Source organism: Drosophila melanogaster, chromosome 3R (genome assembly GCF_000001215.4).
Source record: "Drosophila melanogaster chromosome 3R".
Taxonomy (NCBI): domain Eukaryota; kingdom Metazoa; phylum Arthropoda; class Insecta; order Diptera; family Drosophilidae; genus Drosophila; species Drosophila melanogaster.
Window position 1 is genome coordinate 28,958,102 of NT_033777.3, and position 26,002 is coordinate 28,984,103.

At 45.8% G+C, this 26,002-nt stretch overlaps 1 protein-coding gene and 1 long non-coding RNA gene across 2 annotated transcripts in view; one reads left to right on the forward strand and one right to left on the reverse strand.

Annotated features, from left to right (window-relative positions):
• DIP-gamma (Dpr-interacting protein gamma) overlaps positions 1–12,271 on the reverse strand; it is a 45,369-nt gene extending 33,098 nt beyond the window's left edge. Inside the window, exon 1 of the mRNA NM_143392.3 lies at positions 11,230–12,271. The gene's annotated coding sequence lies outside the window, so the exon portion shown is untranslated. The remainder of the gene's footprint in view (positions 1–11,229) is intronic.
• Positions 12,272–12,439: 168 nt separating this feature from the next.
• lncRNA:CR45669 (long non-coding RNA:CR45669) lies at positions 12,440–14,649 on the forward strand. The gene has a single exon (NR_125285.1). It is a non-coding gene; the product is annotated as a long non-coding RNA:CR45669 (long non-coding RNA).
• Positions 14,650–26,002: the final 11,353 nt, after the last annotated feature.

Sequence of the window (26,002 nt, forward strand, 5' to 3'; positions counted from 1 at the left end):
GTACATGCATAAGACAAAGCATACTTTTGGGCGCAAATAACCGGAGCTGCGAACGGAAACCAAAATTGAGCGTCCTTCGCTACGCAGCGCGCCAGGACCAAAAAGGAAGCGGAGCGAGAGTTGGTTCCATTCTATTAGGATAAACACAAATCACAGCTGGAGGCTGGAGGCTGGAGGGGGAGGCGGAGCGGAGTTGGGCTGGTCCACTGGCCCACTGGACGCACAAATTTCACGCACAAACAAAGCAAACAATGTCGGTGGCCAAAAGCAAACATAATTGATATCGTAATCAATTCAAAAATCTGGGAAAACTAAAAACAGCAAATGCTGTGAAAACAGCGCTGTGGACACGGGACAAGTGCGGTCCCAGCCGCAGGCGGGCCAAGCTATGCACACAAGGAGCCATGAGCCAACCAAAACCACCCAACCACCCAAACACCCACCCATCCACGCTGCCCAAAACCACTTTCCCATCAGACATATGTGCTTGCCAGTGCGTGCCACTCAATCAACTCTGAAAAAGTCTACAAATATTAGCCCCTAATACCATCGAGACTCGCATGAAGGACGATACCGAAGGGGGTGGTGTGGAGGGTGTGGAAGGACGAACTGCACCCACGTCCACGCCCATAAAAAAGTGGAATTGTGTATAAAAATGAAGCAGCAGCAGTAGCAGCCGAGAGGCAACAAAAAGTGGCAGCTTCAAATAAAATTGTTGCGACAAAGGCGAAGGAGCAGCTGAAGGAGCAGTCCTGCCACAACGATAACATTAAGACGGAGTATCGAAAAAATGTGTAGTTCCGCACACACACATGCCCACTCACACCGTCTGAGGCGACACAAAAGCTGAATAACAACACAATCAAGCGAGGAGCTTGGCGTCTTTGTGGGCGGTTGCAGGGTGGCGAAGGAGGCTAGGGGCGAGCGTGCCTGGGCATAGGCAGCAGCACTGTATAAGTTGGCAGCGTCAGGCGAAAGCGGCACGTAATAACATTTTTCTAAAGAAAGCGGCAGCAGCAGCAAGAGCAGCAGCGAATACACTGAGGGAAATAATCGATATATTTAGATCTATTCAGAAACTAATTCTATAACTGAATCATGTTGGTTATAACATAGTCCTGATAACAAATTAAATATATAAATTAAATCTTCCAAATTTAAGATAATCTTATAAAACCAAACAAATCAAAGAATTTACCCAATGTAATAGCATTCTTACAAAAGATATTTTGGAATTCATCTAGCAAGGACATCCAATAATAAATTATCACTCGACTGAATACATCGCGCATCTAATAATTTCTCTCAGTGCATCGCGGGGACAACAAAAATACCGTCACACAGAGAGGCAAACGAAGATGTCAAGCGAAGGAGCAGTCGAAGTTGGGGCCCCGAAAAGCAGCGAAAAATGCGAAAAGCGAAACAGGAGCAGCCCAAAAAGGAGGAGAATGAAGAGGAGGAAATGTGCGTGGCGTGTCCTGGCTCTTGTGGAATGCTGTCAGGAGACAAGTTATTGTTTTTGATTTCATTTTTCTTGCGTTTCTGCGCTTTCCCAGCCGCCACTCCACTTTACGAGCTGAATGTGGCTGGAGTTCGGGGACTCCAGTTCATACATATGTGCGATTGAGGGACTTATTTCCATATGGGGAGACGCGGGACTAACCCCCAAATTGGTTAGTTCGGCTAATCGAGGTATTTGGTATTTGGGCCGGGACAGGAATCCGGCAGGATTTGCCCCGCTTGGCTTGGCTTTTTTACGAGACCCAAGCAGATTGACGCTGGCTGCCTTATTATTATTATTATTACGATTATAAAAAGTTGCCCTAATCCGAGTGGGTAATTCATTTCTGAGAGCTAGACGAGCTTGATGGGGGGCCTTCGCGGCCTGCGAATCTCCGGACTCCGGAAAATGCCGGGAAACTATGACGGAAATCTTAACACTAAAGAACCCTTATGGGAATTTCAAATGTGCACGAAGTGAACGTGCTTTTCTTCTTAGCACAACTAGATTTCGGGGCACTCCCCAGTTTAATATTGCCATATATGTGTATATTTACAGGCGAGACGGTTTATGTACTCCTGCACTCACTTTAAATTAAATTATAAATTTTTGCTGACAGTTTTCACTATTTAATTAAGGTTTACTTACAATTGTCACTTCATTTGATAGATGGTTTCGTTTATGAAATCCTAATAGGAACAACGTGCGACTTAAGGAAAAAGCTGTCGGCTTAGGCTTGTCAGGCAAATAAGCTCATACTTTTAAAGTTAAAATAAGAGGCTTATTTAAAAAAAAAGACTTGCAAGATAAGTCAGCTGTCAAATACTTCATAAATGTTTACTTTACAGATCGTAGAATAATTAGGAAGCATTCTAGTGGACTGTATAGCTGAATGCTCAGCTGATTATCATTGGCTTCTTTTGACTTCTGTGCATATTTTTTTCTACCTAATAGTTCTTTGATAAACCAAGTGCATTTGCAGTCCAAGATATGAGCTGGTAACTTTGTAAATAATTGATTCCCAGCAGAGGTTGAAGTTTACGGCATTTGCAAACTCCCATCATTAGGTGAAGTTTTCTTATCAAGTCTTATCCACACCGCACTGTGTAAAACTGAAGAATCATCAAGTGGCCCAGAAGAAGCGGGTGCAAAAACAAATAGAATAAAAATAGAACTGAGAGTACAAAAAATGCAAACGATGTGAAAATGTGAATAAACCAGGAATGACAATCAATCATTCAGTTAGTTGCAGCAGCAAACTTCAGCAATTTGGGGACCCCCCTCGAAAACACCGCCCCTTTTTTTGGAGAGGGGGTCATTAGGCCCCCGCCCTCGAGCATTTTGCCAGCCGCAATTCTGGTCTGTTTCACTCGCAAACTAACTTTCGGGTAAACTTTCTAATAAAATAGCCCTCTATGCGCCCCAAGGTCCAGGGATCCTGCCAAGTTACTGTTCCCATTCGGTGGTTATCCTGCCACACCACCGCTCGCAAAGAGAGAGTCCAAGGAGCAGGAGCAACCAGAGGCAACCAGAACCGCAACAGGGGCAACTGCAGCCGCCGAGAGCCGAGGATTCAATTCACTATTGCTGTTGTTGCAGGCACAATGCAGTTGCCAGAGTTACGAGAGAAAGCTTTTCCCAACTTTCTCTCTCTTGGCTGCCCGTTTCCATTTTGTTCCGCACATGTGTGTGTGTGTGTGTGTGTGTTGGTAAGTTTGACTGTGTCTGTGTGTACATGGCCGCAACATCCGTTACAATTTTTTACGACTGCGGCGCTGACGTTGATGTTACTGCCTTGTATGTTGGTGTGTGTGTGAGTTAGGAGGGGGCATGCCACATTTAAGGATTGAGAAAATTTTTGTGGCCTTCTCCAGTAATGATATGGAATGTGTTGGAATTTCAAGAAGTTACTCCAGATTTCTTTATTTATTTAAATGAGCAGCCAGCGCGAATGCCACAAAGTCAGGCCCGTAGCAATGTCTGTCTGTGTTTGTGTCTGCCCCGATGGCTCTGTCTGTGTTGGTGCTCCTCCAACCGAGGTGGTTTGGCGGTGGCCATCCATCCAACCAGCATCTTCAATTGACTGCCTGAATGACTAACTGACAAACTGACTGACTGACTAACTGACTGACTCACTGACTGAGTGCGCATACAACTAAATGAGCGTTGTTATCGGTCTCTGCCGCTCCCTCGGCGACTGTCTGTCTGCCTCTGAATCGCTCTACACGGCGCAAAATCAAGTGGACATGCTAATGAACCCCAATCAGTAATAATTGAACAATGCCAACCGAGTCCTGCCATCGAGCAGCAGCTTAAGTCCTCAGACAATGGTCTAGCCATAGGTAGGTAGTGGCACGTGCTGGACAAGGTCTGTTCAAAGCTATTTATAGAGTTCTAATAAGAGATAGCTATTGGTTTCTTAAGAATAAACCTATAGGATTATATTAACAATTATTTTACCGAAAACAAGGATCTTAAAACTGCAGGACATAATATATCTGCTTTACGACCGTCCTTTGAGTAAGTTGGTTGAAGAAATGCAATTATACTATGTTATATTCCCTGACCGTCTTTCATACGACACCTTTTTTACTCATAAATTAGGCGAGATATTTTTGTATTCGTCTTAATAAATGCATCCTCTGAAAATACTTAACTTTTTCTCCCAGTGCACAACCGTCTGACTGGGTGTGTGACTGTGCGTATAATTGTGAAGGCAACCTGCTGGTGGCGGCAGCTGTGTGGAGGTGAAGGTTCAGGGGACTGGAACAGGGAACAGGGAGCATCAGCCAAGGAGCAAAGAGCAGCCAGGAGCGCTGAGCCAGCAGCAGAAGCAGAGTCACAGGATGAGGACGAAGGACGAAGGATGATGGAGAACGGAGGACGGAGAAGATTCAACTACCCGCAATCCACAAGCAAGCAGCAACGTCATTGAAATTTATGCACGTTGTACTTTCGTGTAGTGATATTTGTATTGGGAATTAAAACTATGCCCCCGGGATTATATCCTAATTTTTGGCGCAGTTCTGCTTTGGTTGCTTCGCAACCATCTCATTCCCATTCTCGAGATGATGCCTTATTTTCCCGGCCACCCACCTCATTTCCCTGGGCTGTCTGTCTTGGCATTGCCATTTTTACTTCTCATTGCTTTTGTTTGCCGTGTAATTAAAATAAAGGCGTGGAGTAATTGCCGAGGTCAGCCGAGGCGGCAGCGGCAAACAGCGTTATGGATTGCTGCACTTGGCCAACCGTACGTATACGTAATGTTAACTAAGCTCACCGAGCAGCGTTGAAATTAACACTTTTTTCGTTACTTTATTTTTTTGGCTAGTTCAGGTCGTTGGCGGGGTTTTTTTGTGTGGGCGGGTATTCCTTGGAGCCTGAGCTGTGAATTACCGAACAGCAGATAAAATTCTCAGTTTAACACTTTGTTAAAATGCTACCCATACGGCTGGCTACGCTTACGTTCGTTTACGCTTACGTATACGCCATGTGGCGCGTCCGCCCATAAAGTGTGCCAACATTTGGCACCCCGTTCCCCTTGCCACCATCACCATCCCCAATCCAAATTCCATGCTCGAACCCAAGCCAGAGCCCAATCTCAATCCCGATCCCAACCCACTTAACTGGACTTTGGTCACGTCGTTGTGCTGCTGGTTGCCTTTCTCAATGGGCGATGGGCGATGGTCGATGGGCAGTGGTTGTTGGCCGCCTGCGGTAAATTTCATTTTGCAGGGCATCATTAGACTGAGACCCAGAGACCTAGATTTCCATGCTAATTGGATTCGCAATAAAGGCGCCCGAGATCGAAGAATTCCAGCCGTCTTGGCAGCCACAGAATTTGAAGAAAAATTAAATTCCCCAGTCAACATGAATGTTTCATCTGCCACATTTTTGCAAATGAGTTATGACCGCAAAAAGAATTTCGCCAGCCACAAAAAAGAAGCCAGTCAAATAAATTATTAAGAGCGAATTTGATAAATGGAGTTGACTGACAGTATGTGGGATTTCTTAAAAGCAAAAACAAAAAAAAAAAAAAGAAGTATAAGCCGAAGGGCAAATCCAATGCACAAATTGTCTGAGGGGCGGTTGACCTTTATTGTGTTTTGGGAAATGCTTTAAATTAACCGAGCAAAGTTTTGGCACCTCCACTTAACTAAGTGTGGCCCAAAGGCTAAATGCTCAGTTGGAAAACCCCTTCAAGTTTCTTGGCCAAGCGCATTTCACTCGCCTCCATGTGACTCTAATCAGCGCTTAATTATGCATGCTTGCCGGGCCAAAAGTCCCACATTAATCAGCATCATTTATTGCCGAGCAAGCTGCTCGAATTCAAACTCGAATTGAAATTCAAGCTGGCAGCCAAAAAAGCCGAGCTCGGCACGATGGCCCCAAATGGCCAAAAAGGAGCCAGGAGCAGGACAACAAGCCACTGCCAGCTAAGCCAAATTGTACGCTCAAGTGCCATAAAGCAATCAAAGTTGATATCAAAGTACCACACTGCTAACTTATGCTCTCATGTATTCAATTAGGACAGCTTTTCGAATGCCCTGCTCCTTGGAATGGAAGCCAACCCAGTCCCTCCTCTTTCATTTAAAAGAATTAAGCACTTTTCTGCATCGCAACCACAGCAGTGGAGCAGTTGAGCAGTGGAGATGCAGCTCCTGGCATCGGTTCCTTCTGGTCCTGTTCCTTTCCGGGAGCCGCTCCTTCAGGAACTTTCAACAACTTCCTATGCCCAAAGTTTCCACAAATTAGTTATGCAAATTATGTGAGTCGCCTTTACCTCACCAGGACTCCATCTTCCACGGCTCGAAGCCAACCATCCAGAGCATCCCCCACCAAAAAAGCACCCCCACTGTGATCCGGCATTTAAAACAATGGCTGGCGACCCTTGGCTGGCAAAACGCTCCCAAAAGTGAGTCCTCCGAGCAGAAGACCAGCCCGATTAGGACGCATAACAAAGTAGAATTTGTGTAAGTTCGTATTTAACATGCTTTATGCATTCCTCAATTATAAATAGATTAAAGTCCCGAATAGACTAAAGTTAAATGTTAACTTTCCGGCCAAGGCGGACACCATTCACAAAGCAATTAACGCAACAGCTCCCCTGCTCCTTGCCCGATCCCCCCCCCCCATGCTCCTCCTACTCCTTTTAGGCCGAAAAGGAAAGGCAGGAACCCAATTTAACTGACTGCCAACTTTCCACAATCACTGCCCATCATCAATTTCAGATTTTGTTGTATGTTTTATGAAGCAGTCAAGGCACAGGACAGCCGCCCGTCAACCAGACACTTGGACAGACAAACAGACAGGCTCAGAGACAGTCTGGGATTGGGTGCGGCAGAGTGGAGTGGTTGAAGGTGGGCTCTGTGCTCTGGATTGTGGGTGGAGCTGGGTGGGCTGGCTGGGTGTCGCACTGGTGTTCGGTGGAAAGTGAAAACAATGCCTGGCCGCAAACGGCTGAGCAATGGCTGTCCAGGGAGGCGACCGCCTGCCGAGTGTGTGCGGATGCTCCTTGCTGAGTGTTTACTTAACCGTAAGCCTGACCCACCGACCCATCCATCGCAGCCAACCCATGCCACCCATGCCACCCATGCCACCCATTCCGGTCAATGCCACCCACCGACCCCCGGCGGTGAGCTGAACTTGAACCACATTGAAACAACAAAGGCGAGCAGATAAACCAGCGATGGGTAAAAAAGGGTTGGACGGGCATCTTAAAGGATTGCTCAAGTTGGCCAAAAACCAATATGTAAATGTGCGTGTTGTGATTAAGCACAAAAGCAAAGTAAGCCAGATACAAAGACGGCCAATTGGACGGCGGACTGCGGACGGACGGACGGAGTTTTCTTGTCCGATGCCAAAGTCCCGAAAGCCAAAATCTCCAACCGCACCGCACACACATAATGTGGGCCAAAAACGAAGCCAAGCAAAAACGCAGCCTTGGCTAACTTTACACACCTCAAGTGTTTGTTTAGGTTGCTTTGCTTTGCCTTGCTTTGCTTGGGGTTTCGGTTTTTGTTTGAGCGATGGACCTGGCCGAGGAGTCCTGGGGTCGGGGAAAACACTTAGGAAAAATTACCAAAAAAAAAGAAGATTAGTGCAACTCGTTCAACTTGCGAGCAAAACCGATGCGCAGTGGTCAAAAGTAGTTTTGCAATCCACAAAAACTTATCTGAGCATTTGCAAAAGCCCACAAGAGTCCACAATCCATCTTAACTATGCATTCGACACTTCAATTATTATTAGGCATGTTGAACTAACAAAATTATAAAATAGTTTGGAGTACGCTTTAGTACTATTGTACTGAACTGAAGTGCATGTAAATGTACAAAGAGTGTAAAGAAGTAGTAGTTTGTTGTTGCATCTTTCAAAGTGGTATTCAAAAACAGAGTACAACATTCTTCCTGCAACCTACTTATGTGAACTGCAAATACACGAGAGTCTTGCATTAAGAAGATTATTTTATTGTAGTGTAGGGGCAGAATTTCCTGTGGCCATTTGACGCTTTTGTTGTTTTTGGCCAGCGGTATTATAAATCTTGCCCGCAATGTAGAAAGCGATCAGATCCTTGCTCCTTCTCCGCCTCCTTTTCGTGACCCCACCATCCACAGCTCGTCGCATCCAAAAACAATGGCTTGGAACCCTATTAGCGTAGAGCCACCCCCCTTGGCAGAAGATTCTCCACAGGAGTGTGTGGAGTTTTCAGGGGTCCGGCCATAAATTGCAACCGCCAGGTGAGCGGTAAGTGGGTGCGGTTTCAGGTGTTGCGAGGGGGCTAATGGGTCACTACTTGATGTATCACACAAACAGACACAAATGATATTTATGCTGCCGCAGTTGCTCCTTCACCAGCTCCATCTTCAGCTTCTCCAGCTCCTTGGGCTTCGGCGGAGGAGCCCGTGAGGCTTCTCACGGCCAGAAGCCGCGCTCTGCTTGGTGTAATAAAAACTAAAATCCGCACAACAATATGTGCGAGGATAATGCCATTTCCGTTTTATGGGATATCCTGTTAGTCCTCCCCCAACCCGCGTGCGAGAGAGTGTGTGTGTGTGAGCTTTCGCATGTGCGAGGCTTCCTCAAGGAGCCCCAAATCTGAGCGAACGAGTTACGACTACACCGGGCAAAAATGAAGAAGCCTGGAGGAGGACTGAAGGAGCTATTGCGGTGGCCATTTCAGTGATGGGTTGCGATAGGATTCGCAGAACGTAAAGGCCACGGTGGCATGCGTGCGAGTCGGGAATGAATGGATCAGGGATCAAATTTTATGGATTGCCCTGGCGCATACTATACTATACATACATTTGTGTGCACTCACATGATAATGAAGTCAGAAGTAAGGAATAAATTCCACAAATTTCATTAGCCTGAAAAGTGGGAGTCACTGGGAATTTAAAGTGCGGGGATCCGATAACAAAGGATTGGGGATTGGGAAATTATTGGAATTCGGATGCTGGCAAGGTTAAGTGAAAGATTTTCCTCCCAGCCTTGAACCAAATTAATTTATTAAGTCGACAATAAATCGTTGATAAATGGCAGCCCAAAGGCATTTTAAAGCTCACATTCACAAATCGTATTGTGCAAGCGCAATGAAATTTAAGCTCAAGTGATTTTAGCAAACGGCAGCTGCACGTAATGAAATTTAAGTAAATACTTCCGAGGTGAAATACTAATCAATTAAAATAACTTATCAAAACTGAAGCGAGTAAAGAAACCCCCCCCCCCTACATAGCATTCCCATCGCGGACTAACAATCAGCTAATCTGTCTTACATATTTCCATATCGCCTCGGCTTCAGCATGGATTACGATGGTTATTCATTAGACGCATTCCTGGACGCCCTTGGCCAACAACTGGGACGCTTGCTGCGGTTTGCCGCAGGACTTTCGTCCTTCTTCTTGCTACCCCTGCCCCAGACAACTCAACTATTACCTCTCTCTTTCTGAGCCATAACTAGGCAAACCTTTTTTGCTCAGTGTGTGTGCGGAACGGCAGAGGAAAAACAAACGTCCGACTGCCGGGAAAATCTGTATAAGTGTGTGTGTGTGTGTGTGTGTGAAGTAAAAAAGCGCAACCGGAGAGGAGACGGATGGACAGCAGGAGGAAGAGAGAGGGGCGTTGGGCGATGGCAGGGCTGGAAGCGGAAAGCCGGAGAGTAAGAAAAACCATAACTAAATCCATTGCCATAGGAAAATCCAAAGCAAAGTCTGCGATGCAAATAGTAGAGATTATGGGACTGCAGATGTATGAAGAACGAGATGGAGCTGAATGTGAAACCCAAGGCGCGGCTGAGAAGGACCCAAAAGGGATCCAGGGAGGACGGAGGACGAAGGTCCCCGGCAGAAGGTGTTATGTGTACGTGTGTACGAGTGTATGAGGCACAATAAATCTTGCAAGGGTGCCGAATGGCCGGGCAAGGGGCCGGAGGCCTCAGGTCCTGAGTCCTGGATCCTGAATCCTGGGCATTGGCATGGATCTGAGACGGGACTTTGGCCTCCATTCTCTACGTCCCTGCTCCTCCTGGGCAGACCCACTGCCACCCAGTGCGCGCACGCCCCGTCAGTGAAAACCAAAACCAAATAAAACTGACATTATGCGAAAAGCGAAAGCCATAACTAAAAGTTGGATAACGTGGCCATGATGGAGCCGAAGTGGAGTGGGCAAGAAATCCGGAGCTGAAACAGCCGTAAAGTTGATACTAAACCAAAGAGCAGAGCTGGCAAAGCTAAAACAAATCGGAGATGCTATTGTCACGAGCTCTGGACGCGCAGGTGCCCTCATTTTAGTGATAGTGTGTAAAATAAATTATAGAAAATTATTGAAAAAATACTACTACTACAGAGTTACCAAACTAGTAAAGCAACCAACGATTTTTTCCGAAATCGGGTCAAGAATTAAAACTATTCCTTGCAATTTACATCAAATGCTAACAAGACTTTCTGGAAATGACTAGTAGTTTTATTTGGCAGTGTCATTAAACTGAGTTTTTCAGCTGTGCGAAAGTTCTTGTCTTCAGGTCTTAAAATATCGTTAAATTTTAATTTTTAAAGCAAACTTCTTTTGCCTAACTAAAATTGTTATAAGATATAGTTGGATTTAAACATTGGTGCCATTTTTATTTTGCAATTTTCAATTAATTGGTACTTAATTAGTACTCCAAGTACCTTATGAATATTACATTTTGCAATTGCTTAAAAAAATGTTAAAAGCATTTCCCGACCATTCGAAATGACATTAGGATATCATTCTAATTGCTGCCCCGGATAAACTTGATTCACTCCAACAGGTTTCAATTTGAACATCCTAGAAGCTCCTTATTGGATCATTAAATCAAGAGCGACTGAGCTGACCTAAAAAACTGAGAGGGCTTAAATGCTGCTAAGCGAACTGAGTTTGTTCCTTAATCGCCATCAGGACCAGCCAGAACCTCCCAGGACCACCCAAAAGGTAAATCCACGGCCCTGAGCTCGCGAATCCAAGCCACCTCGGGAGTGCACCACAATGGATTTGCCACAGCCCAACTCCATGGCACGAGCTGAATATTCTCCGATTTTACCCTTTCTGGGCGCTGGGCGCAAAATGTTGGTGGGGATACAGATATCGGGTATGAAAAACAGAAACAGGAAAATAGAAATGATAGCAAAGTTGCAAAGCGATGCGGTGCGGGCGGGCGGTCTGAAGGGGTTGCTGAAACGGAAATCGACTTTGGTAAGGAGTTTTTCTCGTACCTGTGAATCGGAATCTGAACGCTGGAGCTGCACCGAAGTTATGCAAATGTAAAGTTGTTCGTGCCTGCTCCTGGCTGCTGAATCCTGCCGCAGGATCTGGCACCTCCTTCTGCTCCTGCCGCTGCTCCAACTCCCGCTGTCAATCGAAGGCGATGTCGCGAGTGCTAATGACGTTTGCTTTGATTGCGCCCCGCATGCGAATCCAAATCTGAGCCACAACTCACAACTGTCATTTTCGCAAGGATACTCGCATATGTACGTATGTGCGATGAGTATGTAGAATAGGATGGGTTCTTGAGTGTCTATCTCAGCTGGTACTCGCAGCTCAGCTCAGCTCCTCACCGGAACTCTATTTATTTAATTTGCATGCAATTTTCAATTTTTATGCGGAATACTTGGCATTGACAGCAAACGATGCGCACATTTCGCATCGGCAATGCACAATAGAAATTGAATTGCAAAAATTTGTTTGCCCGTCCAGGGCAGCAGGCAAATGGATTGCGAACACAGTGGAATAGCGGATTTTGAGGGCTCTTCACGTCTTCACGCCAATGTCACAAGGAGCCGCATTCAAGGAGCCAGCGCGAGAGCTGAACGAGTCGAAGAAATCGCACAATTTGGCGGCGAAGATGTCAAGTATACGCCGCGTTGCCAGTGCCACACTGACTGCAATTACAATGGTGGCCAACAACAAAGACGGTATGCCGGTACGCCACACACACAGACACACAGAGGCATACACGGGCACATACGACACACGGAGTTGAAGCCACAAATACGTACGCTCCGCTCCGCAGGATCCGGAGGAGAAGTCTGAGGCGAAGACAGGCGACAGATCCTGGTATTGCCCCGTCGACAGTGTGCGAAATAAATGCACGCGCACACACACGTTCACGAAAAAATCCCGCGAAATTTGGCGACAAAAACCAAAACAAAACAACAACTTCGTGCGCTTGGGATCACGATGAATGTTCGATGCGAAATGCACAAATGCAGCTGCTCTCCACCACCGAACGCTCCGAAACTGAATTCGCAACTGAGCCAGCATGAAAAAGGATGCTGCCATCTGGAGCCGAAACGGCTGGACGCACGAAGGATGCCGACGAGCGGCACGATGACGCGGATGCTTCGGATGCTGGCTCGCAGAGCTTTTTTGGCGAGAGAGCGAGAGGAACTGGCATTGGCGACGTGTGACTTCGTTAAATTTCTGCGGCGACAGCACACAAAACGGATTCGGAAGCGGAAGTAGCAAGTAAGCGAGCAAGGAGCGCTCTGTGGCCATGTCTGGGTGTGTGTGTGTGTGTGTGTGTGGGTGTGCCTCTGTGTGTGTGTGTGGATGGGCGCGCTGAGTGGGTGGAGTGGCGCTGAAGTGGGCGAAGTAGCGCCAAGTGGCTGGCTAAAGTCGACTCGCGGAGCACGACCAGAATGGAAGTTTTGTGTTTGTGTTTTGCAATGCCAACTAAACACACATTCAGCTCCATACACACACACATATGTATGTCTATACATATATTATAAGTCAAACATACCTACGCCGTGGCATCAATATTCACATTCGCACTTGTGCGAGTATTTTCTGATTTGCTGCAATCGCGTTTGCCAACAACGAACTTGGCTAACAACAACAGCTGCCGGAGTCACAGTCGCAATCGTAGTGGGGTATTTTCCAGCGGATGTTTGGTAAATCTTTGGCGCCGGATACCAGCGCTGTCTTCCCCGGAGTCGCAATCCCGCCCCCTTAGATCACCACCCCTCGCGGGACACGCTTATACTCTTTTCATATCTTTCTTGCTCTTACACATGAAGGAACTTTGAAAAAACAATGTAAAAGTATACAAATTTATATGAAAACCTTTATTTAAAATTTTTTACTAAAAAAGGCATTTCATTTATTATCTCATATGCAAGGTATTTCAGTTTAAATATTACATTCATTTTATTTGAAAATATTCTTTTAATAATAGCGTTCATCATTATTCCTATAAAAAAAATTGTATTTTGTAAAAACTTGGACATTTTGCTCAGTGTACTAGCTTACACCCAGGGGTATGTATGTGTTGGTATCGATAACTAATAAAAGCATTACATTTATGTTAGAGTCAAGCGCCGTGGCCCCTTATTTTCCCCCCACTTCTGTTTCGTCCTGAGCAATAATTCAGTTTCCATTTCTCTGTTTTCTTCAGTTTCTCATTTTCATTTTGCAGCCAGTGCATGTGTGCCTCGGCACTCCTCTCACCCTCTCCGTTTTCCCAACACTTTTGCCACAGTCATGGCCAACTAATTGGAAACAGTAGCCAGCTGCGCTTTCTTGGCCCATTTTGTTGCTGCAGCGGCTTGGAGAGCTGGATCCTGGTGTCTCGTTTAGTTGCCAATTGCTTAGTTGATTTTCATTGTCTGCCCTTTGGGCCACACTCACAGGTGGCTAACAGGGCGATGGTATGGGTGGAAAATGTAGGGGTTTTTCCGCTGTATTGGCTTGTAAGTGAAACGATAAACGCTGTAGCTCGCTGTCATTAATTGGCTGCCGGTTGATGTTTATGTCGTTAGCTCTTCGTTACTGCAAAGAGGGAAAAGCGGATGGGACGTTTAATAATCTCATCGCATTCAGCTGGGTTTTCACTGATTTTCCTGATCTTCTTCAGCCGCTTTTAGCTTGATATTCAATTAACTTTTGCAGGACAAATCTAGGCGGGATCTGTTAGGGACAGCCAGGCAGAATGTTAATTAATAACGTTTATGCTCGTATCTGAGTATCTGTGTATCTGGGCATCTGGGTATCTGGTTACTGCACACTGGTTACTGGGGTATCTGGCTGATCTGGTGCTGTGCTAATGCTTAGGCCGGGCCAAAAGAACTATTCTCCATTTCCTCGCCTCAAACGGCTTCCGTCTGATCCTGAGAGCCATGTCTTCGTCTGCAGCCGTTCGTCCTTCGAGCTGTTTTTGTCAGGCTGCTGCTTCTGTTGCTGCTGCTGCGTTCACCTGCCAGCGAGGGCGAAAAGAAAATATCCGGTTTTCAACCGCAAACTGCACTTTTCTACCCATTGTGCCTGGCTCCATTCGTTATCCTGCCACTGCTCCTGCTGAGTGGCCCCATCCCAAGCCCACACAGACGGAGCAAAGGACACGGACACGGACAGACACACGTTCGGGACATTGAATTTGTTTTGGGTTTTGATTTTTCGATTTCAGATTGCACGTTTGAATGGCCAGGACCAGGACCAGAGCAGACCAGGAACAAAATCAGAATCACAACCAGAATCAGATTCGGGAGCTTGTTAGAAGGACCGAAGAGCGAAGCAAGGAAACGGGTGCCGACCCAAGTCCGACAAATTCAAGTCTGAAGTGTTGACTGCCACATTTATCGCAGCTGCATCTGCAGCCACATGAAAATATTCGAATTGATTGCAAAGTGCTGGCTGGCCATTCAATAAACTAATTAAATACAAGTGGCGTATAATTAATTTGCTGTCGAGCACCGATTTCTTGGGGATATCCGGGGAATTGAATTTTTGTTTATGCCCATCCTTAACTAATTAAATTCACCAGCCTGCAGAGTGGGAGCTGCTTTTGCCTTTGCCTTCTAGTCTCAGCATTGTAGATGAAAATTCATCAATTTTCAGCTCGATTCGCTCTTGCTTCGAGCATTCAAATTGTGTTTGCATTCTCAATTTTCATATTTCTCATATTTCTGGCTGCTTTTCCCTACTATTTCGTGTCGTGTTTGTCTTGGCCAAATGGAAAAATGCCGAAGTGAAAATCATCTCAGTTTCACAAAAACTCCAGAACAAAGGAAGTGGAAATTGAGTTAATTTTGCAGTCACACTCCGGGGCTGGCTTTAATAAATATTGGAGTCCGTTGCCAGTAATCGAGTAATCGTCTAATGAATCAGTAGCAAGTCCAATCCTCCAATGCACTTTTCCATTAGCCGGTCCAAAGGCTTGCGGGGATTCTTGGATACATAGAAAGTCTTTTATCTCCCAGTTAATGCACATTGGCTGCAGTTAAAGTCTTCTCCAGCTGGGAGCTCATCAAACTGCCATGCATGGCCTGGCCACATAATTGCAAATGACACCGCAAAGGGAGAACTGTTTCAAGTCTACTTCTTAGGCTCTTTTTCAGCTTTTTTCTGTTTTTTTTTTTCCTGCTATTTTCGTGCCTATTTCCCCTTTTTGTCCTTTGAGCCCTTTGACTGCGGTTGTAGCTCCAACTGCAACTGCAACAGCAATTGCAACTGAAAGTGCAACTGCAACTGCACCTGGCAGCACTTTCCACCGCTTTCCACTTGTTTACCACTTTTTGTTCTGGCCTTGGCTTAGCTTTTCTGCCATTGTTGCCGCTTGTTTGTTGCTTGTTTGTTGCATATCGGGGAATAAGTATTTCTGGCATTATGGCTATATGAGTGCCCGGACACACAGGGAAAAACAGGAGAAAATGGAGGAAAACAAGGGGAATATAGAGGAAGCAGAACGGCAAACAGAGACAACTCTAATACACTTAACCCTTGGCTGAGCTCACGGCAATCCGCTCTGCGATTTCCCTTGGCTGGCCGTTTTGGAAAAGCTCTTTTTTAATGGATAAGCATGGGTTTGTGCGAAATGGTTTTACAATCCCCCTAGATAAGAATTTCAAATATTCATTGGGTCCAATTAAAAGGCAATCTTTTATTTAAAGTTATTTATCTTACTCGTGTATCTGCTCAATGAAACGAATATAGTTCCTTTTAATAAATAACCAATATTATTATACCAGGCTTTTAACATTATTAAATTCCCCTTAAAAAGTTCAAAAATGCCTTTTATATGTCCCACGACGATCTTGAAACTTGCATCAAACTTTATCTGGACCAGTGCGAATGAAGTGAAAAGGTCAATCAAAGTTGGTCGAAGTATCCAAATTATCCAATGGCCCAGTCGAGAAGGGTTAAACTGCGGCGGGAAGGATTTCATGGGAGGCGTCTCAGGCCAGATTAACAGGGGGCCAAGCAGCCCCCTCCATTCCCAATCCCTCTTAAAAAAAAAGAAAAAAAAAGCAGAGGCCAAAGAGAAAAGCTGAGACTTTGCCACGGTAAAGGATAGTGGCAATTGAACCGGCACTGGATGTCTCAACTTTTGCAGCTGCCATATCCTTGCCACAGGTCCTGCAGCATCGAGTCGATGGCTAAAAAGCTGCTGCAAACGTTTTTTGGGCCTTATGCCGCTGCCATTTTTCTCGTTGTTTACCAAGTTTTCACGACTTTTGTGCTCTTTGCCGAGCTTGTTTGTTTGTTTGTTTGTTCGTTTGTTGCCGTCTGCCTGGCTCGGTACTTTTTCAGCCCTCCTTGGCATCCTTGAGAAACGGCGTTATCGAGTTGATTGATATTTTTAAATTATGTGCCGCAGTCGGCATAAATTTTAAATTTTTCGGCTACCGCTTCAAGATGCTGATGCTCTTAATCCGCCGTCGAGGGCTCAGCTCGTCCGCCGTCCGTGTCAAAATGCCAATCGAGAATCCGAGCTTCCGCCGGCATCTCATCCTTCCCCAATTTTACCGCCCGCCATCCACTTTTTCCGATGATGATGACGATGATGTTGATTGGCGCGGCCGCTGCGGTGCTGGCCCCATTTTTGCCAGCTTTTCCAGCCTGGGAAATGGGAAATGCGCTCAGTGTGTTGGTCCGTCGACGCTGGCGGCTTTAGCATAAAATTAACATTAATTTACTTGCGGTCTTTGAAGTTATTGTCGGCTGCCTGGCCGAGCTGCCGTGTTTTTTGTTCTTGTATGTTTTGAATTATGGAGCTGAAGCCGAAGCTGGAGCCTTTTTTGGCGTCCCGTTTCGAGATATTGGGTCGAGATCGTCGAACAATGGACACGGCCGTCGGATTTTGGGTTGCGCCGCTTATCGAAGCGTGGCACAAATGTTATCGGCCATTTCCATTAATGAGGCGGCCGTTTAATGAATTCTAAAGTGTGAGCAGGATGTAGCCAGGTCCAGGCACAGGTTCTCATCCGACAGTCTGCGCCGTTGAAGGATGTGCGAGTTCCGAGTTAGGAGCTCCGAACTGCGAACTCCTGGCTCTGTGAAAAGATTTTCGATTTCGGCTTTTCAATTGTTCGCACGGCAGCAACGCGGCCCAAAACTAATTTGCGGGCAACGTTTTAGGGTGCCGGAAATGGCTAAGGCCATTAGGACGGCCCCAGTCGATTTCGAGTCGATCCCAGGCGGCAAAATACCGGCCACCCGCGCCCTAATTCGCTCCCTCTCCTGGCGAACAGTCATCAAATGGCTTATGTGCCCCTTACACATGACGATTTTGGCATTTCGATAAGCCGGCGTAACAAATTTAAGCTTATACCATCGCTACACAGCTCCAACTCTCCTCCTTGTCACGCTGGCATTGATTAACTATTTCTTTAGTGGCGGGCGCCCAAATGTAGGCAACGTTTTTTTTCGATTCTGTTCGCTTTGTTTTGCAACTTGATTATTGTGATGGATTCTGGTCATTACGAATTACAGCGTACATTTTACAGTTTATTGTTTACGGGAGTTGGACCCTAACAAGTAACCTTAAACTGGGACTGGCTTTGGAATCCGCTGATTACGGGGCGTATGCGCAATGTAGCTATGCGACCAGAGAATGACTGGCAAACTGGATGTAATAGTGATACCGGGAAAATAGATTTTCAGATTCTATCGTTTTTGTAGTTCCACGCTGAAATCCGCCCTCATTAACGAGTAGTATTTAGTTAAGTGCAGTGTATGCTGCTCGATGTTCATGCGGTGGCCACAAAACTTAATCAAGCCACATAATGCATGCAAATGGTAAATCAAATTTAGCACCCCAACCCGGGCACAAATGAAACGGTTCGCCACTTACTTATTCAAATCAACAAAATGAGCTGCCGCAACAGCAGCAATACACCCCGCAGCAGCATCAAGCATCAAGCAGCCAGCAGCAACATCAGGAGCATTTAAATCAAGGAGGCTCACACGCACTCTGCTCAGACTTATTAAATGGATTAAAATGTGCTCAAAAGCGGACTTGTCGAGGGTTCTCGGAAATCGGAAGCCGCCGAAGGGTCCTTCAGCCAAAGGATTAACTGAATTGACCGGGCAAATAATTGAAATTGCTTTCCATATTGCATGCTGAATTCCAAATAATATTTACTTCGCACAATTCAAACTTTGGCCGGCAAATGTTTGCCAGTCGCTTTGGGCCAAGAGGCCAGGTGGTGGCAAACAAAAGCGATTTGAAAATAATGCCAAAGACAAATAATATTACCTGTTACACATGCAGACGCCCAGATAGCTACCCAATTTGGTGGGCGGGCAGGATTCGGAGCGGCATGGAGTGGTATGGTGTGGCATGGGGGGCACGCACAGCCGGCGGCGCTATCGGTTTATTTATTTAATCAACACTCCACAGTTGGCTTAGTGGGAGCTTCCTTTTTTCGGCTGCCTTTAAGCCAAATAAAGTGCGGCGCTTAATCTTTGCCACATTTTATCAATTTAATTATTTCAATTTGAGCGTAAGCAGCGGCAACAACAAGCGACAGCCAGTGCCACCCACACAGCAGCAACGCCCACTCACACAAGGATAAAGGAGCAGCAGGAGCAGTAGGAGCTGGTGTCCTGGCTGTTCCTCCTGGCTAAAATGCGCGCAATCTGCGCATCAATAAACGCTTTAATCTCTGCTCTGCCTGCCATGTTGCTGCCGTTTCTGCTGTTGCTGACTTGTTTGCTCTCCGCTCCGAAGCAAACCCCTCCAATCCAGCTCGAATCCCAATCCTGTGGCCCTTGTTGCCTGGCTGTTGTCTGCCCGAGTTGGTCGGGATTGGTTTTGGTGTGGTCTGGGTTGGGTTGGGCCTGCCGTTGAGCTTTGACCTAAAGCGATTCAATAATCAACTGCCAACAATTTTACCGTACTTTACTTTATTTTCACGCTAAACTATCTCAAAGATGCGAGCGCATAGATACGCTACAACGATTTTTTGTGCGGATTGCAGACACACTCCGACACACACAAAGACAGCTGCACAGATATATATATATATATATATATATATATATATATATTTGTGTGTCTAGCCTTAGGCCAAAAGTTACCATACTAACTTGTTTTTAGTTTCCAGTTCGTACGACATCATTTTACTTTAAGCACTTAAATATACTCTGCCCCACCACCAAACTAGAACCGAACTGAACCAAACCAAACCGAACCGAGTTGAGTTGAGTTGAGCAGAGAAACGGAGCCCAAGGCAGGACAACCGTGCCAGTCCTGCTACCTCCTTGCTCCTTTCTCCCCTGCCACGCCCCCTCGTCATCCTCCAGCGGCTAAGCCAGAAGTATATTCTATTTTATTCCACCATCTATGGGCGGCCGTTGGCGGGTGGCGGCCACTCGAGCAGTCCACACTTTTTATATCGGCAAACTTTTGTTGCGCTGCGAGTTGTTTGTGTTTTTCTTTTGCAGTTTTTCAGTTTGTGTTTCTCGGCTGCTCCTTGCCCCCTGCCCCTGCCCCCCACACCCTGCTCCTTTCTTCCCTTCGTCCTCTGGTTTTCGGCTCAGCCAGAGATTTCTTTGGAGCCCACCAGAAGGCCGTCAGTGATGGCGGCCATCGATTACCGGAGAGCCAGATTCGAGATAATCACCGTCCACCATCTGCACCAGATGCACTTGCAGATGCAGATGCAGTTGCAGATGCAGTTCCAGTTCACACAGCAGACGACAATATCAACTGCTGCAGTTGGCCATGTCCTTTGTAAGTAATCAACTTCATTTATCATTGCAGCAAAATGCTTACTTATGCTGCATATTCATATTTACAAATATGTCTCAGCTTTTCATGGAAAAACCAATACCTCCTAAATTTATTATGTTTATAAAAGCAGATAAGATGTAAATAGCTGCTCTTACATGCTTCATAAAAATACTTTTCAAAACCACTCCAAGTTTTTAGACTTGATTTGAAATTTGCAAAAACTAATCAAATCTGGCTAAAATCCAGCTGCTCCGTCATCTCCTACCCTTCGCCCCGCGCACTCCTTTGACGCATTTATGGAGCTTGGTGCCCCCGTCATTTGACTCGACCATATCCAGTTCGAATCCGGGCGGCGGCTTCTATCGAATCCATCCCTTCCATCAGTGGCATCCATCCCGAAGGCGGCGTATTGAAAAGCAGCAATGGCATCAAAATCGCATTTGAATTTAGTCGCCCTTTTGTGCCCACTCCTTGGGCTCCTTGTTGTGTCCTGCCTTGTTGCCATTGCTGGCCATTGCTTTGCTCTGCCGTGCTCCTTGGGGGGGAATTGCTGGGCGAGATGGCGATGGGGATTGGATAAGGGAGTGGGTGTGGGAGCTTGGGGGATTTGTGGGCTCTCACTTCGGACAACGCGTAAAGTCAGGCGACCCTTTTAGACTATGCGGCGCATATAAATTTCATCTGAAGAGGGGGGTGGGGGGTGGGTCTAGGCGGGGGCGAGTGGGGGAATTGTCCTGCCCACGTTGTGTTCTCCACTTGTTGTTGTTGCTGTTGCTGGCGACATCGGCAGCATCGTTTTCAGCCTTGTGGGGCATTAAGGCAAATCGGGTTTAATTGAAAATAAAAATTCTTAATGGTCTTTAACCCAAGATTATGGTCCTGTATTGCCGACGTCTTTTAGTGGCCCCTTTTATTAAACGAATGTGTGTGTGTGTGTGTAAGTGACTCTGTGTGTGTTTCGTATAGGTATGTGTGAGCCGAAAACCCTTTTTGACCGAGCATCTTCGTCTACGTTTGGCCTGCACCATTTTTATGTCGCCGGAAGTGGCGTGTAATCGTTTTTATTTTGTAATTGTTTTAGTGCCACTTCCTTTCGTGTTTTTTATGTGCTCCCTTCCTGCTTCCGATCCCCTCCCCTCCTCCCATCAACCCACACAACCGAATTTCCTGGCCTTTTCGTTTTCGGTCCCTTCTCGACCAGGATTTTTCACAGCTCCCTTTTCCTTGGTTATCCATCGTCCATCGTCCATGCTTTTATGTTGTTCGGGCGCCGCGCACTTTTGGGGCCAAATAGGTGGCCTCATAAATCAAATATGTCACAGCAATTTAGGTGTCAGAAATTTTATTTTTTATTTTTATAACATTTTCCCGTCCAAAAAAAGAAATGTCCACTGGGTGTGGTGCGATGCGGGGGGCCAAGAGGCAAAGGGGCCAGTGAAATGCGTAAAAACCCGCAAAAAATATTTAGAGCCGTTCTCAATGGACAGCCGCCTTGGGTCCGAGAGTTAATGGCCAGAATGGCCAGAATGGCAAAAGGGTGACCAGCGGGGTCAAATATTTCGCGAGGGCTGGAAAATCCACCGGTTCGCTCTCAAGAAAACGCAGAATTTAATGAAAAAAGTTTCATAAATATGGCAATGAATTTAATTAAGGCCAACAACAACGCCAGCCAGCCATCTCACAACACAACAGCCAAAAACACAGGAAAAAAGCGTTGAGAACGGTCGGCAAAAACAAAGACAACCAAAAAAAAAAAAAATCGAGGGAAACGGGCAGAAAAATGTCGGAACACTAATTACGCGAATTAAATGTCAAATTACAAAAACAATTTGTTTGCAGTCATTCAGCGAAGGAAAATCATAAAGGGGCAAATCGGTCCGCAGTGAAATGGTGGCGGCGCCATTACGCATATGAGGGTTATAACCCCTGACGAGGTAATGAAAACTTGATGGCGTACCTGGAAATTGGCAAGATGAATTCCTGACTGCCAGTTGGAGTGCCCAAGTTTTTATATTAAAAGATTTGGCTTTTAACATGGGCGGATCAGATTAAAGGTTTTCCGCTAGCTGCTGGGGGAAAATGGAATGTATTGCCACCATTTAGAAACTCTCGTTTTGTTAACCCAACGCAAATGTTACGCACATAAATCAAGAGTTGAGCAAATTAATTAGATGGCGATTAACCCCGTTTAAGTTCTACGATGCTTATCCAATCCAAATAGGTTACATCTCCATGAGAATAATCACATTCACGCCTTGCTACTTCTGGCCTAATGCCCAATTACCCTTGCCTAATCCATCAGCACACATGTAAATTTTCAAGCCCCTGTTAACATGGGGTTAATTAATTGCCATCCCACTCTTGCCGTAGTTTGACCCACAAACTTTTCGGGCTGGGCGTAAAACTTATTTAAATGATTTTTCCACGCACAAGCACCACAAGAGATAATCCATCCATATGTGGCGAATAGAGTGTGCGCTCTAATATTCGCACAGATTGAATCGCATGGCCATAAAATCATTTGGCTCTCATAACGAGCCATAAGCTAATAACGAATACTATTCCTATTAAGCTCGTCCTTAATTGAAATCCTCCCTCAAAAACGAGAACAAAATCAAAGACACTGAGCACTGAAACACTGAAACACTGAAACTGTTGACTGCTGGCTCTTTCTGTCGAATGTCAGCGAATTAAGTCTAATTACGGCCGAGTCTGGAGCGATGATGAAAAATGTTTTGGCACACGCTGTCAACGTGGGTGAAAGTTTCGAAGGGCGTTTCGGCGTTTTTCGAGGGAATTGGGTATTGAGCGCATCAAAAGCAGCCGCAACATCGAAAACGCGATAGAGATTCATTAAACGAGGCCAGGATGAGGTACACATACACATACACTCAGTAACCAACCAGCCCGCCCAGCATCACTCCACTTCATTTCATGGTCAAATGTTAATGAATCTATCGGTCGGCTCGGCTCGTCGGCTTGTGGGCAGTACATCATTGTAATTGAGTGTTCATTAGTGGGCCAGCCAGGAACGATTTTTGGACGGAAGGAGCAGCTTATTGGCCTTGGCTCCTTCGATTGCGGCTATCAAATCATCGGTACAACGTCATTAACATGCCGCCAATGAAGCAGTCAAGCCGAAAGCTGAAATCCTCGCAATCCTTGGCACCCTTGTTGCCGTTGAAATCCCCAAACTCACCCTACACTAATGCAACCCCAAGTAAGCCCCGCACACATCCTCATTATCGTCTCGCAATCATCATCTTTATGCGCTAATATTTGTGATGTGCTCGCCAAGTTTCGCCAATTTCATTGTACATTAAAGACGTCCAGGGGCGGGGATCTCGCCGCTTCCAAGGGGGTCGGGAGTCGGGAGTCGGGCGTCGGGAATCTGTGAAGGGCCACTCGCAGCCGGTAAGTGAAGTTTACAAATATAATTTTGTAAATGTGCGTTATGCCAATGGAATGAGCAGGAAAGAAAGGGACGCCCGGGTCGGGGGTTGGGGGTTGTTGTAGCTGGAGTTGGGGTTGGGCAAAAGGGGGTCTTGGGGTTAGCAGTGAAACTTGAGCGCGAATGCCAAGAATAACAACAAATTGCTGTCGGTGTTGTTGTGCTTAAGTTTTTTGGCAGCGCGAAACATCTGACTGGGATTTGATTAATTCTGAAGTCGGTTTAACGTCTAAGGGGGGTTTTGCTTTTGGGGGGGGGCGGTTGGAAGGGGATGTGGAATGGGGGGCTGGGCACAGCTTATTCATTTCGCTGCGGCTTCAGTCTGTCGGGTTAAACTTTGACGAGCGGCGGGTTGGGATGCCATGTTGCTGGGCATCCGGCAGACGTTAAATCAAAAGTAGCTCGAGTAACAAGTTTGATTATAAAATGCAACAACTGTAAATGTTATGACGGCGGAAATTTGTGGCAGGCAACGGATTGCGGGGGCTGAGGGGATTGAAATGTGGTTATATTTGCTGCATTGTTTGTGGCACTTGGCGCTCAACTCATTCCGTGGACCATCGAATCAATTATTTATGAAAAGCGTCTTTAAATTACAGCCACTGATTGCTTTCATTTGGAAAAAAAAGTTAACTTTTAATGATGATACTTGAGTAAGACATTCGCCAAATTTAGCTACTCTTATTTAGAACAGTTGGTAATCATTTCATGAATAAAATACTTTGTTTACTTCCTAGGAAAATGAAAAATGCTTTTGCTTATTTATAGAGCGATTATCAACTTAAAATTCCAGGTTATCTTTATCCGGGCACTGTCTCAAGTGCAAAGCCAGCTTAATTGGCCTCCGATTGGACAGTTATTGGGGGAGTCGAGGTGGTCAAACGTGTGTAAATAACTTTTGCCACTTGCCGGCACTTTATAGATAAGTCCCCCAAAAGCGACACATAATCAAAGATAGCTTTGCAGCTTGTTGGACTGCTCTGTACATATGAGTGTGTGTGTGTGTGTGTTGCTCTCCGGTTGAGTGACAGTCAGCTCTTAACTCCCAACTCCCAACACTCCACTTCAGCTGCAGCTCCAACTGATAGTTAATTTCTGTCATTCCCTGGAAAAGGAGATGGGCATGGGCATGGGGATGGGGATGGTGGGGAAGGATATTCCGAAGTGAGTGCATTTGTAGCCTTTGCTGTTGCAACTTGAATTATGTGCATGTCATTGTCTAACTACACTCGCATAAAACTCATTTTCCATTTGGAGAACGCTTTTGGAAACCGGAGCTGCTCGTGCTGTCCTGATTTTGGTCCTTGGACCGGGCCATCGTCATTATCATTCAGCAATCCAACTGCGACAACGATCGGACAAACAAAAATATTGTACGAAAAATACGAGCTGGAGCTACTCGCATCTCTACCCTTTTACTGCAAACACAAAATAAATTAGAATTGAAATAATTCCGGGGCGAAAGTTTGCTCCTTCTCGCTTTTATTTTCATTTTTTGGTAGTTTTTAATAAAGCAAACGGCGCTGTGCAAACTTTTCGACCAGCGGCAACGCTGCGTATGGGCAATATGCAAAAATGCCAGCGGACCCAGCTCAACTTTCCCCCGCTCCCCGGTTGCTCCCCTCGCAGTTTTCCCCGCGCTAACAGCTTTTGCGGTCGGAATTGTGGCAAACAAGCAAACAAACAAACAAAGCAATAAGGAGCGAAGGCAGGAAACAGGACTAGGAATAGGACAGAACAGGACGAGCCCGGAGTGCGACGCAGAGTTCCCACAGATCCAGAGATCCAGATATAAATAAATAAAAGTTCAAGGATGCGTGCGCTTTTATCTTCTTGGTCTTTTGCCGCTGATTCCACTTGCTTTGCTTTCGTTTTTCATTTTTCCGGCTCTATTTTTTTCATTCATTTTCATTTCATTTTTTTTTTTTTGTGGCTCATTCACGTTTTCATATTTTGTATTTTGTAAATAGCCAAGCAAAAATGTTCGCTCCGTCGTCCGTCGCAAACTTTTTGCGGCAATTTAAACTAATGATTTAACATTTTATGCGGCTTTGTGCGTCTGTATGTTGTTCGAGGACATTCGCATTCATTCGATTCATTCCCCACCCAACCTCTCATCCTCGACCATTCAGGTCCTGTCGAGACGTCGAGTCGAGGGTCGGTCAGCAAAACCGCAATTTGAATATATAAATATATTTTAATGATGTCGCCGCTCATTAATCATAATCTATTCATTAATTTTAGCCTCCTAGCCTGACATGTCCGCTGGCCAGGGGCATGTGCGGTGGAAAGTGCGGCATTCTGGGGCACGGGATGGTTAGATGGGATGGCTTTACAAACAAGTGAAATGTGTTTAAGCTGTATGGCTATGTCATACCTTTGTCCCAAACAAAGTGCAGATGGAATCGCGTGGCAAAGGCGGAGCGTCGGCGGAGATTCAAAACTCAAACATGACATCACAGCTAATTAACGAAAATATCCTTATCCCAGGCAGCCCAGCGAACCACCTGGCCAATTAGTAGGGGAAAACGGAAAAGCGCCGCTTTCCCTAATGACAAATTTTTTCGTACATATAAATTAT